This window comes from Chinchilla lanigera, unplaced genomic scaffold (genome assembly GCF_000276665.1).
Source record: "Chinchilla lanigera isolate Chin_1 unplaced genomic scaffold, ChiLan1.0 scaffold00031, whole genome shotgun sequence".
NCBI classification, from domain to species: domain Eukaryota; kingdom Metazoa; phylum Chordata; class Mammalia; order Rodentia; family Chinchillidae; genus Chinchilla; species Chinchilla lanigera.
Genome location: NW_004955432.1, coordinates 21,844,124 through 21,863,430, shown reverse-complemented (window position 1 = coordinate 21,863,430; position 19,307 = coordinate 21,844,124).

Here is a 19,307-nt window from a genome sequence, read left to right as displayed (position 1 = left end):
AAATTGATCAAACAATATAAGCACAAACCTTTCTTTTCAATAAACTAATAGAAATTAGTAGTAAACTATCTTAATTATCTTGTATATATATTTATTTATTTTTACTTTTCCCTTCCTTTTTTTCTCCTTTCTCCCATCCCATTTCCTCTTTCCTTTCGAATAGTTTTTTTCCCATTTCACAATATCTATTGTACATTTTGGGTCTTATTTACTCTTTCAGCTTCTTACACTAGGGAGAAAATATGATTTTTACATGCATTTTTTTATGATGTTTACACATGTGAGTCTTATTTCACTTATGAGTGTGGTCTCAAGTTGCACCCATTTACCTGTAAAAGCCTCGAGTATATCTTTACATAGCTGAGTAACACTGTACAAAAATACCACATCTGTTTATCCATTCCTTGGTTGATGGACATTTGGGTTATTTTCAAGATTTAGCTATACAAATTATGCTACTATAAACATGGGTACACATATATCATTGTGGTATGATGTTTTTAATTCTTCTGGGTAAATACCTAGAAAGGGAATATCTGTATTGAATGGGACCTCTGATCCCAGTTTTTTGAGGAGTCTCTACAATGATTTCCACAGTGGTTTCACCAGTCTGTACTCCCATCAGCAGCAGAGTAGGGTTCCTTTCTCCCCACAACCCCTTCAGCATTTGTCATTGGTCGATTTCTTGATGACAGCCATTCTTTCTGGGGAGAGATGAAGTCTCAGTGTTGTTTTAATTTGCATTTCTCAAATGACCAATGATTTTGAACACTTTTTCGTGTATTTATTTGTTATTTGTGTTTTTTCATCAGAGAAGTATGTATTCATCTCAGATGATCATTTTTGGATTGGGTCCTTAAATTTGGGGAGTCAGGTTTTTTCAGTTCTTTATGTGTTCTAGATAGAAGTCCTATGTCTGGGGGACAATTGGCTAAAATTTTTCCCACTCGGTGTGTTGTCTTTTCACTCTGTTGGTGAGCACAAAAGCTTTTTCATAAGATGAGATCCCAGTTGTTGATTCTTTGAAGTATTTCCCATGCAGTCTTTTTGTTTATGAACTCTCTGCCTACCCTTATGTCTTCAAGATGTCTACCTACTTTCTCTTCTAGCAGATTTAGTGTTTCTGTTTTAATATTTAGATCTTTGAATATTTTATGATATTACTTCAAATTTTTATTGAGTCATCTCAGTGTTAATACTTATTCTCTTTTCTCATGCAAGTTGGTAGTTTTAAAACTCAATTATGATGAGTGATTTTCAACTGTATCTTTAACATTTTGGATTTGGGTTAGGAGACACTGGATCTTATTTAAATCTTCTAGTAGGCATTCTACACTTAGGTTTCATATGATGGTAATTGAAATAAAAATTAAGCAACATTAAGAAACTTTATACAGATACTCAGTACATATTATGGGTGTGTGTGTTCGAGAAGGATGCAGATATTGCCAAACCCTGAAAGAGTAGACATTTTAGTCAGAGTGCCTGGAAAACTGTTGGTAGTGTAAGTGTCACTGGTGGAGAAATTGTAGTTAATAGGAGAAAGTGCAAGCCATGATTGAGACGTGTGGCGTTTGAGTTTAAAATAGGGCAATGAGTTCAATTCCCAGTACTGGAGAAAAACCAAAAAAAAAAAAAGAAAGTCAAAGGAGGAAATATTCAGGCAGGTGGAACTAATCGAAGCCCTGTGGACAGAAAATAAGAGGAGGAGTGGAATTTCTGGGTGGTGTTGAAATGAGGCGATCAAAGCGCCACAGTTTCCATAAGATTTAGGGATAAAGACCAGGTGAAAATATTGAGGGATTTTGTGGTACAAAAGTCAACTGGTGGTAAAAAGAGGAAAGGGAACTGATGGTCCCTTGAGGACGCCTCGTTTGGATCTTAAGACATTAATCTCTTGCATGTGTTTGAACCCCACATTTTAGTCATTATCAGGTACGATACAGAACTCATTCGGGTGGGGCACATGTCCGTGGTCTGTGTGCATGTGTACATCCATGCACGCGCTGTGCAGCCCAGAGCATCGTCCTTCCACCGGTGCTAACTTTGTATCGCTGTGATAAAAGGCCATGAGAAGCAACCGAGAGGAAGAACGGTTGCTTGCGGCTTGGTTCCAGACGCTTCAGTCCTTGGTCAGCGGGCGCCCTGGGTGGAGCTGTGGCGATGCAGGAACGGGCAAAGGGTGGGACAGGGCAGGGCCGCCCAGCTCCTGGCATCCAAGAAACAGAAAGAGGGGGCAAGACCCTGGGGCCACAGCCCCATCATGCGCTCCCTCGGGAGACTCCATCTTCTTTCTGTTGCCTCCTGATTATGCCCCCAGATCACGATCCCATCGCTGGTTGATGGGTTTGTTGCCACGCTGTAATTCCTGCTGAGTTGCTATGGCACCCAGACAGTATGGCGCTGGAGGTCATGTGGTATGGTGTTGAGTCACAATGGTGCCCAGCCAATATGGCGCTGCCCACTGCCGGCCATGTGCTAAGCCCCACCCTTCTTCCACTGAGTCAAATTACGACTTCCTACTTCCGTTTTTGTAATATCCTGTTCCCTTTTCCCTCGCTCCCACCCAATCATGGTCTGCCATGTCAGGCTGCCCCCTAAACCCCGCCTCCAGCCTGGGGTTATTTAACCTTGGACACCCCCCCCCCAAAGATCCTTAGAAGCCACGTTTTTCTCTTTCCTGTGGCCTTCTCCGGGTCCACAATAAAGGCATTTTATTCTGTTTTACTTCTCTCTGCGCTGGAAAAACCTATCATGGGTGACAACTCACAAATGGTTAGAGCCCTGGCGATTCACTCCCTTCCCAAAGCCTTTCAACCGACAGCCGAACATTTAACCAATTACTTTTCGGGGACATTTCAAATCCCAGCCACAATACCACCCCTGCATATTTGTACCCCAACCCTCCTCCTCCAGGCACGCACGTGTGAGTGTGGACACACACGCACACACATGTTATTTTTGCAATTGGTATACTTGCATTAGTGAAAATGTTTTTTCCTATGCAACAAAACAGAGAAACTTTATGATAAAACAGGTTTTAAAATGAGTTAAGGCAACAAGGTTTTGAAAATCCAGTGGTTTTATGGCCAAATATTAGACTGCATTTTGAAAAGGTCAGCCTCTGAAAGGGATATTAAGAAACCAACTCTGGATTATAAGTTCTGTAAATCTTGGATACCATTTTAATGACGCCTTTGCAAGTGGGTATTACACCTGTTAATTAAAGTTGAAAAAATAACCAACATCCTCATTATTAGTATCTGTAAGTAGCAATTCATCTGCTTGGTATCCTAGGCATATATATTTAAAGCACAATGTACTACATAAAATCAGTAATCATAAGTTTAATTAGCATCCAGTGGGACTTAGCAATTTAACTTCAATTTACAGCATAAAGGTTAGGTGTGGTGAGCTCATTGCACAATGCTAGTGCTATTATAGTAACGAACGCTAAATTGACCACTGAATAAAAAATAATGGTAGAGGAAATCCATCCACAAGTTGAGTAATCTTTAAGGCTACTTCATCCCAGTGAAAATGTACTTTTTACGTTTTTAAATACCTTTGTCAGTGTATGGAAGTGCTTGTGGAAAGCTAAAACTTGGAGTCTAGTCTCGACCTAGGGATAATGAGAAAAAGTAATCACATTAACAGCAGTTGGTCTTATCCATCTGACTTCAAACCAATTCTGACATTTAGAATGCTGTTCAGGTTACCAGATGCTGGGGGCAAATTCTCTGTAGTGTTTATGATCTCGCACTCAGGCATTGAGATTATTTATGTCCTTTCCTACCTCCTGAATGTACTTAAAACTACTTCAGATGTTATTTTGTTGGTGTCCAATTTCTCAGTGGTTTCTATGCTTGTCTTATATACTTCCAAATTTTTCTTCTGGTCTTTTTCTTTTTGTCTTTTTGAGACAGGGTCTCAGTATGCAGTTCAGGCTAGCCTTGAGCTCACTTTGTAGCCCAGGCTGGTCTTGAACTTGCAACAGTCCTCCTGCCTCAGCCTCTCCAGTGCTGGGATTACAAGTATGGGCCACCACACCCAGTGGTCTTTGTTTTTTTTCAGCTCATATCATGGTTCAAGTAAATTCTGTCAAATTTGTACAGCCTGGAGAAAAACGGGAAATAAACACAACAACAACAAAATCCTATGTGCAAAAATTTTGGAAACCACTTTCTTAGGAAGGCAATACAAACATAAACTTCTTGTCGTTGTTTTTTTTTTTTTTTTTTGGTTTTTCTCCGGCACCGGGAACCGAACTCACGACCTTGCGCTTGCCAGGCAGGCACTTTTGCCACTGAGCTAAATCCCCAGCCCCAAACATAAACTTCTGTTACTGATGTTTTGATGGGTTGGACTAAGTCCATACCAACTTCAGAGCTTGTTTCGCTCCATGAAATGTCCATCTATGGATACATATTTAGACATATACATAGATTTTTTTTTTCAGTACTAGAGCCTTAGAAATAGATGATTTCATTATAGTTGGAAAGAAGACATTTTTCTATAAAAATGAGAGATTATTTTAGGGATAACAGATGTGAGGAGAAAAATGGAATATGAGGCTGTAAAGAGAAAATACACTTGGTAGAAGAATAGTGATAAAATTTAAAAAAAGAAAATCCAACCTTCTCTAAGCAAATTAGCACAGTAAGGTCATATACTAAGTTGTAGAACAGCTAAATTTAACGTTCAGAATTCAAAGTCTTACATTCTGCATTCTTTATTTTTCTTCCTAATGCTGTTTATACCCATTTCATTTTTTACTACCTTTGTACCCTTTCTCCCATGTGCGGCTTTGAAAAGTATGCTTTTGCTTTAAAAAACTGAGAATGAAGGCCTTTTCCATAAACTGTACCTATAGATTTTTCTTTTACTTTGTTTTTTTCAAGCGTACAGTACCGACCACCCTGCAGAGTTCATTGCATTGTCTCACTACGGATTCCTAGACATTGCTCCTTATTTCTTACTAGGTGAAGAAGTGACTGTAAACTCGGTATTTGGAAAGAATTGGATCAGAAATGCTTAGAAGATTAGGAAAGCACGCCCCGGGGTGGCTGGGTGGGTCAGCTGGAGTCTGGCGTTGTCTCCCCTCCCCCATGAACTAAGGAGTTTTGCTCTGCCAAACCCTTTCTGCCTCAGAGCCTGCTGTCCACTACTGTATTTCCTGGAACTCTGGGCTAGATTGCACCTTCCCTCCTTTAACTCGTGGGTGGCCAGTATTGCGTCTCAGCAGCGGCAAAGCTGAATAATTCACTAGGAGATCCTCCCTGGAGGACAAGCCCAGGGTCTACCGCGTTCTTTGAGACTTCATGGTAGTGAGTCTGCTGAAATATTTACTCAGTATTTATTTAGTAAATGTTCATCGAAGAAGTGAGACAATGAAAGGGGCGCGAGCTCCTCCACCTTTGTTACGAACGATAAACCCATTCTTCCTTAGGTATGGTTTAAATTGTAAAGACATTTATCAGGGCCCTTGGGAAACTTAGATTGCGTTTTGTTGTAGAGCAGTGGGGGACGGATAGTTTTCCAGCAGTGCTCATACTCATTTCGGGAGTGTACGTTTGAGATACAGGATTGGAAATCTCACTGGAGAGTGGTCAGTTACTCAGTGACTGGGGAAGTGACTTACCTTTTCTTCATTCTTTCAAAATACGGATAGAGGGAAAGGTAATCACCTTTACAGAAAATTGCCTTCTCTTCGTGTAGACTGCCCAACTCACACCAATTAATTGGATTTCTTAAATTAGTGAGCATCGTTTTAAGCAGTGGCCTGAGTTTAAGGTAGGTAGAATACTAGTACTAGAGAATATATTGAATAAAACTTTAATTCACATACATACACATATCAATCTTTCCTTGTAAACTTTGCGTGTTACAACTTCACAGCAATGGAAAAAAAATACCTCAGTTGAAAAGTAAGATGCTAGAATATCTGGTTATACTTATTTAGCTTTAGGGAACATATTCATTTTAAGATTAATGGAGTATATGAAAGTATCTGGCAAGATTTTTGATTACTTAACTCTATAGTTCCAAAACAGTGTTTTAATCCTGTTAAAGCTAATTGAATGGATAGTCTGCGGGCTTTGTCAGTTAGGTGAAGTTCAAGTTGAAACTAGAATTAAAGAACAGAAATACAAGAACCAAATAGTAACATCTAACGCCTGCCATTTATTTTCTCCTCCTGAACCTGAGGGCACCGCGCAAAGACGATTTTCTGAGTTCTCAGGGCAATTCACTGGAGACACGGGGAAGCTGATGGCGGAAAGGACAATTACTAGGTTTTAAAAATCCGGCCCTTTGTGTGGAAGTTGAAACTGTGTCTTAATGGGAGATCTAATAGCTCTATTGGAGAAAAAGTGTTTCCATTAAAACAACTCTGTCCTGAGCAAACACCTTCATTGTAAAATTTTGCCGCAGGCTACAGTTGGCTTCCCCATTCTAGCCTGGAAGCTATTTTGGGTTTAGAGATTCAGTCTGGCCAGTTTAAGTTACCGGTTAAAAGGAATGAATAACATATGTGTCCCATTGTCCTTGTTTTTTGCTTCTTCAGTGTAGTTATCAGAAATTTTTGGAATGGTGTCTGCAATTGGACATTTTTCCTTATTAGCTAAATAGAGGCAGTTTATGCAAAGAAGTTTGTTTTGGAACAGTATACATTTTCACTATTGGGTGATTTTGTAAATTGGGTTAAATGATTTGAGTTCTTTTTTTATTTAAAACTTCATGTTTGGAGATGTTTCTCCATTGTGAATACAAGGAACCCAGTTCTGACATTCTTTGGGAAGCCAGTTTATTTACTGATTTAGGATACTGAGTCACTATCACTTTTATTCTCTCATAGGAAGATTTTGTAAATAAAGTCCATTTCCCAGTGTGAGGGACGTGACTGATGTTTATGAATTGCCCGCAGTGAGAATCTCCTATTGGAGATGTGCTAAGGGGATGGGAAACTAGAAGGAACTCAAAGGCTAAGTTTTTACGTGAAAAGCAGGACAAACAACTGGTTTCACCACTGATAGAACATTTACGTTCAGTAAGACTCGTGTCACATAGTAGTACCGGCTCTGTAATCCACGATACATGAGGAAAGGGACCACTCGTGATGCTAATGTGCTCCCACGGTTATGCAATTTTCCCTACGCAATTCTGACTGATATTAAGGCTTTCCCTGAAAAATTTTGATTGCTGTGCTTTAAAAATAATTAATAGGGCCGGGGATATAGCTTAGCAGCACAAGTGCCTGTCTGGCAAGCGTAAGGTCCTGAGTTCGATCCCTGGTACCAAAAAAAAAAAAAAAAAAAAAAAAAGAATGCGTAAGAAACTGGGCAGCAAGTGTGTTTTTTATATTGTCTGTGAAGTCTTCAGTTTAGCTTTCTAGAATGGCCTCTCATCTTTTGCCATCAGAGAGTGTCTGCAAACGATGCATGTCTTCTTACTTTATGAAGTGGATCGTCATGATATTGTACTAATATGTTTTTAGATAAGAATATTTTTGTATTTTGCCTTTAGAAAAACAAGCAGTAGTGAAACTTCTGTCATTTTCGATTTTTACTTCAGAGATGAAAGCTGATTTTAGAGATTACCTCAGATATGAGCTTAGCTAGGTGATGGTTGGACATATCGAGAAGACATGCTTATCTTCCGGGTTAGGAATTTGTTTCCAGAAACCTAGATCCAAACCTTGTCACTATGGCCCTCTGGACAGGAGAGACAGCTCGCTAAATGAGAAGAGAGAAGAACTTCTTCCTTCTCTTCAGTGTATTTTTTTTACTTTAAAGAAAAGAAAAATAAACAATAAAAACAATGGCATAAGCTTTCCAAACAAGATTGTAGGAGAGCAACAATGTTCAGGACATTGTGAGCTGTTATCTTCAAAGTAGTTGCTCAGGTTACGCGATACAGGCATGAAAAACCCACCAAGCAGTATGGGCAAAAGCCTTTCCTTTCAATGAGCTAATAGCAATTAGTAGTGTATCTGTCTTAACTGTCTTATGTGTGTATTTATCTATTTTTCCTTTCCCTTCCTTCTTTTCTCCTTCCTCCCATTGCAGTTACTCTCTCCTTTCAAGCATTTTCTTCCCATTTTAAATCATCACCATACTTTTTTTGTTTTATTTTTTGTTTTTTCAGACAGACAGTCTCACTGTATAGTTAAGGCTGCCCCTGAACTCACTGTGTAGCCCAGGCTGGCCTTGAATTTGTGGCAATCCTCCTGCCTCAGCCTCTCAAGTGCTGGGATTACAGATGAGCCCAGCTCACCATACATTTTTATTTGTTTTTCGTCCTTCTCTTCTAGAGGTTAACATCTACCTGTCTTCAAGGCTCTGCTACAGTGGTCCTTCTTCAGAGATAGTTTCCTTAGTCTCTGGGACACTCAGTGGGAATAAATGTTTAAGTCATTACTTGAATTTCTATGTTCGCAGTGACCATAGCTGTCGTACTTCACACTTATTTTGTATGTATGCATTCCTCAGTTCCCTTGCACATGTGTTTCTAGCCTTATCAGTGCTAATGCTGTATTTCCTGGAAAATAAGACCTAGGCAGAAAAGAGTCGGCCGTCCAGAGCAGCCGGCGATCAAGAGAATAGTGATGGTGGTAAGGCAAGGACAGGCTGACTGGGGCTGGCATTTTTGAGCTCTAGTTTTCAAGCTGGTTATTCTCCAGCTCGGTCTTATTTGGGGGGAAGAGCGGTGGTGTGATTTGCGCATAATGGCTGTTCGATACATACCCTTGGCCCGCCTCTTCCTCGGATTGCTGGTGTCTGCTCAAGAGGCACCATCTTCCTATCACTGTGTGTCATGCGCGCATTACACTCGTGGAGTGTAGCTCCATTACGCCCGTCTCCCTCTGAAAGCTTCCACTGGCTGCTCTTTTCGCGAAGTGTACACTCTTCGTCCTAGAATTCAACACCTTTGCTCATCCGGTTTCTTCCTCCTTTTCTAGGTTAGTTATTTATTACTTTTATAGCCCATATTTAAAAGTCAACATATGACAGTCACCAAAACCAAGATTTATTGAGACTTTCTTACGGAGCACTTCCTTTTTCATGAACCGAACATGTATGAATTCAATTGATCTTTACAGTATGCCTGGGAGGTGAACACTATTTTTGTTGTCATTTTATAGACAAAGAAACCGAGGAACAGGGATATCACCATTTTGTCTCATTCTTTGGTTTCAGTTATTCCGCACCTGCGTAGGTCACTCCTCTCACTTCTGCACTCCATTTTGGAAAGTTATTTAGAAACAGAGCTCTACTGTGACATGCTAGACGGAGATGAGGGAGTTGCCCAATCTGTTCTTTGCTGAGGGTACAATCCTTTCCAGAGACAGTTATCCCTTGATTGAACTCTGACGAATGAGAAACAGACCGGAATATTAAGCAGTGATGAAGAAGCACCAGCATGGGAAACAGCAGGCCCAGAACTCTAAGGGTGAAAGGTCATGAAGAAGTTGGTAGCAAAATTCTACGTAGAGTGGAAAGAAAAGTTGCAAATTTATCTCAGAGATCACCCTTACAGGAAGCGATGGCAACATGTATTTCTTGAAAGACTGGCATGTGGAGAGATGACCCCACTCCACATTATTCCAGAAGGAAGAATGAGTGACAGAAAGGAACACATGGGAATGAGTGTGATTATTTGCAGTTTCAAATCATAAATAAGGGTTTCAGCTATTAGAGTTATCCAACAGCAGGACAGGTGGGGGTTCTCTGTCACCGGGCACAAGGCATTACAGGTTGGATAGTTTCTGTTCTGTGAATACTTGAGAATTGTTCCTTCTTTGTCCCATTGCTGAGGAATCTAAACTGTTCTCAGGGATAACTTCCACTTCACCTGCCCTGGAAGCCATGGCTAGGTGAGCAGGCATGATGTGGACAAGAGATGATGCAGTGTAACAGTGTAATTCATGGAATGCAGAATTTGTAGGAAAGGGCTGATAAAATTTAAAGTTAAATATGTGAGCGATCTTACATCCCGTGGATCGAAAGCCTCTGTGATTTGTGGAAATAGTGAAGGACTAGAACCACTGTCCTCTACGCATTTGAAATTTAGATACTAAGTGTAGATAAATGCATCACATACAATTCTGGGCAATTTTCTAAGTATGCTAGACATTCTGTTTATATGGGATATGTATTTTGGAGGATCCAAAATGTTAAATATGATAATTTTATTTCTTAATTTTTACCTGAAGCAGTTTCTTAAAAGTGACATAAGTTTGTTTGGTATATAAAATACCTTAATAAAATGTTTAGCACACTTTTCACATATCATAATAATACAGACATTTTAAGCATAGTTTAACTGGGTAATCATCCTTGGTCCATGGTTATCATTTGTTGGCATCCGGACTTAATTTGATGTTTTATTTTTGTTTATTTATTTATTTTTCCCAGTACCTGGAATTGAACTCATGACCTTGTGCTTGCCAGGCAGGTGCTGTGCCGCTGAGCTAAATTCCCAGCCCCTAATTTGATGTTTTAAACATTGTCTGGGATATTTTCCCTCCACTGATCGTTTGCCAATTGTGGGTAGTACACCAAGTGGTTTTGCCTTAAAATTTCCATGAATTATTGAAGCAAGTGCATATTAAAACAGAAAATTAATAATAGTCATCAGCAGACAACAGCTGAATTCTTAGTGTTGCTGCTCTAAGGATAGCACTCCACTTCTTTTGCTATGTAGTAATCTGGGTTCAGAATGCGCCTATATCTCACCTACAGATATAGAAGAAAATATGTTGGAAAAATAGTCTTGTGAGATATTTTGGAACAAATATGGGAGTAGAAATCACAAAAGTTGCCATTGTATTTCAGTGCAGGCAACTTACTAGTAACTTACAAATACTTGGAAGGCGTTTGCAGTCCGCACTTGGCCCAATTTTCCCCAGTCTCTGTCTTTGTGCAGCAGGTGTCATCATCTTCCCTGGAGGTAACACCCAACTCTCCTCAAGTGCTGCTGTTATCACTGTGTACATGGGGGAAGTGTGTTGTCTTAACAGCAATATAACTCGGAAGATAGTGGGGAGGCGCTTTTACAAACACTAAAAAAATCTAAGGAAAGAGGACAAGAACTTGGAGCAGTGATTTTGGAGTTGACTTTTCTCAAATTCTCAGGTCCTTCCTAAATATGGTACCATTATTTTAGGAAAGTGCCTATTAGGTGACTAACCAGAAATAGAGAGAGATAAATATTGATTTTGACAAACGGGGTGTGGGGAGAGGAAGGGGGACAGAAGATGAGTATCGTGTGCCCCTCTTTATTTCAAATATGCCAAGTTTGAGTTAAGAAAGGAAAATCATTAGAACAAAAATACTTTAAAAACTATCATTTACCTTTGATTTTCCTTCAGAAAAGTAGGTTAATACCTTAATAAATCATGTGCAGAAAGCCTAAATTTAAAAAAGAATAATCGGCATTCTAAAAATGAGGACTAGGAAAGGAATAGGCTCTGAAAAATGCATTTGGCAACGGTTATGCAAGAGTCAATTAATTCACGGAACTATTTTTTTCCCGTCCTAATGTTAATGTTAGAGCGTCTTATGAAAGAGTGGTTCAAAGGCTACATTTAATAACTCTGGAATCATGGTTGGTTATTTTATCAGAGTGGGTTAGCTTTATCGAAAGGTCAATCTGAAAAGTTCTGTCATTGATAACATTGTGAACTAACTAAATACATTTCGCACAGAGTTCCAGGTAAAGGTGAAATCTATGTAACTTTGAATGAATGATTGGTCTGATCTTGGTGCAGCTAATAAATTTCATTCTAGCTACCTTTTGGACTTATTTTATACTTGTGACATTTAATGAAATCTATAAACAAACTTTAAAATTCTTTTTCACCAGCTCTATACCTTGGGATTTTAAACATATTTCATTTAATTATGAAATCATGGGCCTCTTCTTGTGACAGTTTCTTTGTAGGGTATGGACAGTTGAAGAGAAATTAAGAATGCAGTCCATTTGGTCAAACTAGTTCTATAAATTAGCCTTTAAGTAAAGTTTTATGAGTATGTTCAAAGAACTCCCTCTACCATGGAAAAAAGTTATAAAATTTCTATTTAAAAGCTGATCCCTTGCTTCACTTCTCTCATAGTTTTAAAATTCTTTGATGTATTCTCCTCAGCAGTACAAAAATCAATCAAATTGTACGCATTGTTCCTTAAATAAAATAGAATTCCTTTTCACAGTCTAAAACATCCTGCATGATCTGGTTCCTACTTATCTTTCTAATCTAGGCCCAAACTATTCTTTTCCTTTTCGTTGTATGGCAAACTGGCCTTTAATTCAGTCCCTCGAGGCTGATCTGGTCTCTTCTAAGAAGTCTTTGCATAGCTCGTCCCTGCGCTCTGCTCCGTGCGTGGCGAGCTCCTTTCTATTCTTCAGTTGATGGTCTTGTTTGCTCTTTTTTCGAGTGAGCCCGTGTTTATTGGTGCTTATACTAGTGTCTATTTGTGGGTTCCCTTAGTTCACAGGTGACTAATTCATTAACACAGCAGCCAGTGAATGCTCGATATGTAGTAGCTACTTAATAATTGCTGATTCATGCAATAATTAAAAGTAAGTCTAATAACTGATTCTTTCAGGCCTTGAAGCAAGTGCCTTTAAACTATTGTGAGATGCTTCCTGAAACACCATTGTACAGATCGCAATGGATTTTTGAAGATTTTGAGACATATAAGTACAAGGCATATTGTGAGATGTTTCAGGGGGCCCTATAAGGCATGGTTATTTATTTTTGGAATTTTATTTCAGAATGTTCGTAATGATAAAGTATTGGAAAAATTTCAGAATTATATAGACTTCCAAAACAATTCTTTCATGTATCCTGATAATATTGTGCTTAGTCCATATATGAGAAACCTGGTCAACGTCATATAAAAATTGACAACTATAGAAAGAGTAGTTGTTTTTGTATGGTCTGTGACTCCGGGCAGGAAAGCAGAATATCGCTAAATACTCAGGAATGAGTTAAGACCTTTTCATTTGTTGTGCTATACCTAGGGCAGAAAAATTTACTTATACTGCAAGTAGTTAAAGATTATATCATGAGATAAGTTGTAATCTAATCTTCGACTTGCCTTGGTTTGTTCTCTAGGCAACCCAGTGAAAATATTTTAGGCAAAGCTTGCAGAGATGCTGGAAGGCCAAGCAAAAATGCCAAGAATTGGGTTAATTGGCAGAAGGCAGAGTGGCGTGGCACAGTTGGGAGAAGTGTCAGGGTAGGGAGAATCCCTACCAGGAAAGACGGTTTGTGCAATTAGCTCTCTGAACTTTAACCCTTCCAGAATAATTAATGAGTAACAGAGGGGATCAAGACAAAGACACAAAGTGATATGGTGGATGCTAGCAAGAAATACATCAAAGAATTCTCATAATTGGCCCTGTGGCTTTCATTCTTCGCCCTATTTCTTTCAATTCATTGACTCAAAATAATGGGTTCAGGTTCATTATCAACAGGTTTGAGGTGTAAGAGCACAACATTGCAACAAAGCTCGGACCGCGGCGGAGTCGACGGCTAAGTAAGAACTTGCAGTGGGAAACCACTCTTTGAAAATAGCGATTCCTTCTGAATGAATCAGCAGCTTTTACACTTACATTCTGAATCTGAAAGCCTTATATTCCCCACCTCTACAATGCTGGGATATGGCTGGTGTGGGCAGGTACGTACACCTCCGTTTCAGTGGTGTGTGAGGCCGTGGTGAGAAGGTTTATGCTCTTTGGATTATTTTAAATGCAGCTGAATTAGAGACACATCACATATACAGACAGAAAGGATTTTGTCACTCCAAGTATGTGACTGTGCACTATTTTTTATATTTTTGAGTTATATATTTGCAGAACTTTTGAATCCACTTGATTATTTACTTTGTAATTGCCATGGAAGGAAAGGGGGACATTCCTAAAGAAATTTTGAGACAGGAGCTCTGAATTCTTCTAATTTAGCAACCTAAATTTGCCTTATACTTATATATGTTTTAATAATAACTTAAATTTTTGTGCTCAAGATATGAAACTATTTTTCAAGCTTTATGCTTTGTGATTTCATTTAAATTGGTATGGTCATTATGTAGGTCAGGGTAAATTTTAGTTTTGCATTTGGGTATATGAAAAAAATTCCTTATTACTGTAGAGTCTTTAGAAGAAGTTGCGATTCTAATTCTTAATTTTCATTAGTATACTATCAAATCTATTTTCAGATTTAGAAATGAAGATGCTATTACAAAATTCCTAATTTCAGGTTAAAGCTAATTAATTCATCTGACATTGATCATTTTGAAAGTTTTCATGGTACTTATGTTATCATTTTATCTGCAACTGATACATATTTTGAACTAGTATTTATTAAAAAGCTTCTATATTTTAAGCTATTTATTATATTATCTTTCTTAAAAGGATACTGTGTGCTGGTAAATAAGCCATGTATTTGTTGCTGATGCTTTAGTCAATTTTCCTACAACTTTAGACATAGTGGAGTAGAATATCAAATACAAGATTGAGTTAGAAATCTAATTTTCTGATTCCCATTAAATAAAATGTCTATTAAAATGCATTGAAAATGATTGATAGAGAGGAGACTTCTTGGAAATATTTAAATAGAACCTTGTTGTGGGTATTAAATTTGTATATGTCTACAATAATGAAATCTGCTCTAATTCATGTGTTGTGTCTGCTAAACATTTAACATTTTCCGACAAAATATATGTGACGTCATCACTAATTCATATAAACATATGTCTAGAAAATCACTGCTTCTCTATAATACATCCATGAATCTGCAAATTGAGCTTTTACATTTCCTAGTGGACAGTGTTTAACATGGCATTTTTTTGGTTTTCAATCATAATTTGTGCTAGATTTTAAATGGGGATGCTTATTTGTAAAATGAGTAATAGAAGACATCTTTTTATTCTGGTTTATAAATGTTGTGTTAATACATAATACTCGCCAAATATTTCCTCTAGTGAGTTAAAATGATTTGGATTTACAATTTTAGAGTTTTAAGGGTCCTTGGATATCCTCTTTGGCCATAGTTTATCAGGTTAATCTACTAGGTCTTCATAGCTGCAATAAATTATGCAGAATCTGCAAGTAGTGCCTTCAAGAGGCAGTGGGAGAATTTGGTTCAATATTAAAGTTCCCACTCACCATGAAGCGGATATATAAGAATATGCACACTTATTAGTTCTGTACTCACTCCATACTTTCATAGATTCTAAGCTTTTCCTGATATAATGAGTATTGCAATAGATGAACTGAAAAATTAAAGATGCATTTGTGCATCACTGCCAAGGTCAGTCTACTGGGGAGACACGTGTGTGAACCAAAAATAGTATTATAATCGTGTTCAATATTATACTCCAGATAACAACAAAGTTCTTCCTGAGCAGAAGGCACTGCTAAATTAGCATAAGGGAAATTCTGGAAGATTCCATGGAAGAAGTGGTATTTATAATAGGCTTTTAGATATAAACAAACATTAACCAGGCAAAAAGTTGAAAAGTGGAGGAGGGAATGTGGGTGTGAATTTACCAAGTCATAAAGCATAATGTTCAAAAAGTAGGAAATTAAGTTGCTTATTACCCTTCATGCAGAGTACTGGCTAGAAAGTTGCTGGGTTATTAGGCTAATATATTGGGTGGGGTTAGGTTGAAAAATAGTTTTCATTTCTGTTCAAGAATTTGGGCTAAATTCTGGAAGGAACTTTGGAATTCCAGTCATAGCATGTGTTTTAGAAAGACATGAATAAGCAGAAGGTAGCCGGTGTGGAGAGATCAGAGGTCTGTGTTAGCAGCAAGAACTGCTGGGAAGCTGCTGTAATTACTGAGAAAATAAATCATTACTTCCTCAGCTGAGACAGCAGCCGTGGATGTGGAGAAGAGAGAGCCAGTTAGAAGAGATCGCTGAGATGGATTCCACAGGGTTTGTTACTAGCAGGTTAAAATGTTGGTATGGTTGAGGGGAAACCCCTAAGATTTATAGTATGGGGGTGTGGGATGGTACAGCTTTGTGGAAAAATAATGAAATGAAAATTTTAAAAAATAGCTTCACTGAGATGCAACTCATGCACCTTTAGGTTCACGCAAGTAAAGTGTACAAATTAATAAGGGCTTTAATTGTATTTACAAAGCCATGCGAGTGATACTATTATTTAATTTTAGAATATTTTCATCACTCCAAAAAAATTTCCACCATACCCATATACACTCATACCCTGTTACTTTCATTTCCCTAAATTTAGCAAGGTATTAATATGCTCCCCACCTTTATTTTTGAACCAATTTTGACCATCTCACATAAGTGGAATCAGAAATAGATGGTCTGTTTTGAGTAACTTCTTAAATTTTTTTGGGGGGGGTACCGAGAATTGAACTCAGGACCTTGTGCTTGCCAGGCAGGCACTTGTGCCGCTGAGCTGTATCCCCTGCCAAAGTACTGGACTTGTCACCAGTGATGAAGATTTGTGGAACTCAAACATGACTGAAGACAACTGCGTGTGGGAAGCAGATACCTTTTGCTTTTGGTTCCGGGGATCGAACTCAGGACCTTGCGCTTGCGGGGCAGGCGCTTGTGCCACTGAACCATATCCCGACCCTTGAGTAATTTTTAGTTTTTTTATTTTTTTGTTTTTTTTCTGGTACCGGGAATTGAACTCATGACCTCGTGCTTGCCAGGCAGGCGCTGTGCCGCTGAGCTAAATCTCCAGCCCCTTGAGTAACTTTTTAAATATGTTCAAGTGGCATCCACATCTCAGAATACGTCAGATCTTTATTCTTCATTCGTTTTCATTGGCCGGTAACATGTTATTAATGAATGTGCCACATTTTATTTAATCAGCTGACGGACATCTGAGATGCTTCCATTTTGGCCCTTTGAATGACGCTACTGTAATATAATGTAGAAGTTCCATGTGGACATGTTTTATTGTACTTACATATACATAAAGTGTTCATTACTCAGTCACGTTGTAACATAATTTTGACATTTTGAAAAACAGCAAATTGCGTTCCAAAATGGATGCATAATTTTACATGTTCATTAGAAATGTATGAAAGTTCCAAATTCTTCACATCATCATCAAAACTTGCTATTCTTTTTGCTTATTGCTACCGTGCTGCAAAAATTCATGGTGACTTCGATTCACAGTTCCTCCGCGAACAGTGCTATTTGGCACCGTTCCGTATGTTACTTGACTAGGTGTGCATCTTCAGAGGGATGTGTGTTCAAATTCTTTGCCCATTTTTAGACTGTTGCAGTTTAATTCTTTTGCATGTGAATATTCAGTTGTTCCACCGTCATTCCTTAGGAGATCCTTTTTTCCTGTTGGATTCTCTGGGCGCCTACGTTGGTAATCAACTGACCAGAAATGTGAGAGTTCATTTCTGGACTCTCACTTCCACCCCATCGGTCTATGTTTATCCTTGGCTGGTTCCACGTGTTCCAGATTACAATAGTTTTGCTGCAAGTTTCGAAATTGTGAATTGTGTCTTCCTACTTAGTTCTTCGTTGTTCTTTTTCAGGACATGTAAGTTATTTTGGTCCCATTGAATTTCCATACAAACGTTAGGATCAGCTTATTAATTTTTTACTAAAAATCTTCCAAAAATTTGATAGAAATTTTGTTGAATTTGTAGAGCAATTTAGGGTTACTGCAATTTCATGGACTTATACATTCCTATCTATAACTATGGTATATTGCTCCAATTATTTAGACCTTTATTTATTTCAGCAGTGTTTTGGACTGTTAGGATAAAAACCTTGAACTGTTTAATCTAAGATTTTTGCTTTTTATGTGTTGTAAATATAATTGCTTCCTGAAAGTTACTTTTCTATCACTAATTATTAGTTTATAGAAATAACTTTTTATTGTTTGTACCCTGCAGCTTTGCTGAACTTGTTTATTAGATCTAATGGCTTTCCAGTGGATGCCTCTAGATTTCTTATCGATAAGCTCACACCGTTTTAAATTAACAGTGGTCTCATTTTTTCCTTTCCAGTCCAATGGCTTTTATTTCTTTTTCTTGCCTAATTGCCTTGGCTGGACTGTCTTGTACAAGGTGGAAAAGAAGTGGTAAGAGGGGGCATCCTTGTACCATTCCTGGTCTTAGAGCAGGCACCCGGGCTTTCCACGTTAAGTACGGTCTTAGCTGTGTTCTTTTTAGCTAATTTTAATCAGTGTAATCCCTTCTATTCTTGCTTGGTTGATTATTTTCTTACAGTGTGCTAAACTTGGTAAGACACTTTTTCTGTACCTACTGAGGTGGGAATACGGTTGTGAGAACATGAAATTTTGAAACATTTCAAATTTTGCAGTCTATGGATACAACCGTACAACATTATATGACTACTTAACCCTATGTGTAGTAAACCTTTACTTTTAGCTATATATAACCTGTATATATATATATAGGGAAGTTACAACAAATATAAAAGTATTATTTGTTTGTCCTATACTGTATTATTCCATACTGAGTATATCATTTCCCATACAATTTATATGCATTCTTTCTATCAATCATGTAAAAATTAACTTACTTCATAAACACAGATAAGTATGCAGCTGCAACTATCACTTTTATTTAGTTTCAGTGAAGACAGCATGGTCCCAGTCTTCTGGATGAGCAATGAATAAATTTACTTCTTAGGATCTCAGTGTACTTTTGTGATTGATGAGAAACATTTATTTTCTAGTTTTAATAATATTACATATTTTACTTAAAATTATGAAATGCACCACATACTGAAAATGTGCTTCAGCTTTGATATTTAAACTCGAGAAAAATCCAAGCACGTTATTATAGATTGGGAGCATTCCAATGAAAGCAGATGTTTAGATCAGCATAGGATGTTATTAGCATTCATAAGAGAATTATTTAAAATAAGATTTGTGCATTATGCGGCAACTGTAGAATTTCTTTCCCTCTACCCTTTATATAAATATAGCAGTGATTGTAAATTTGGAAATGCCTTTAGATCTAGTCAAGTGTACCTTTTAGGAAAAAGAGATAGGGATATATTGCAAATTTACCAGTTATTCTTGAGATAATAAATCATTTCCTTAAAAATCCTTTGATTACACAATATATTGAAATGTCAGTTGAAGATAAACATTTCTCTATTGCCGTATACCTGAGCTGCCCTTTAAGCACCTAATACCTTGATCCATATTCAGTTTTTTTTAACTTTGGTCCTCCTGCTGTGATGAAAGAGTTATCTCATCTTGTATTAATTTCATTTGATATGCAGAATATCATTATGTCATAGCTGTTGGGGTAAGTTTAAATTCA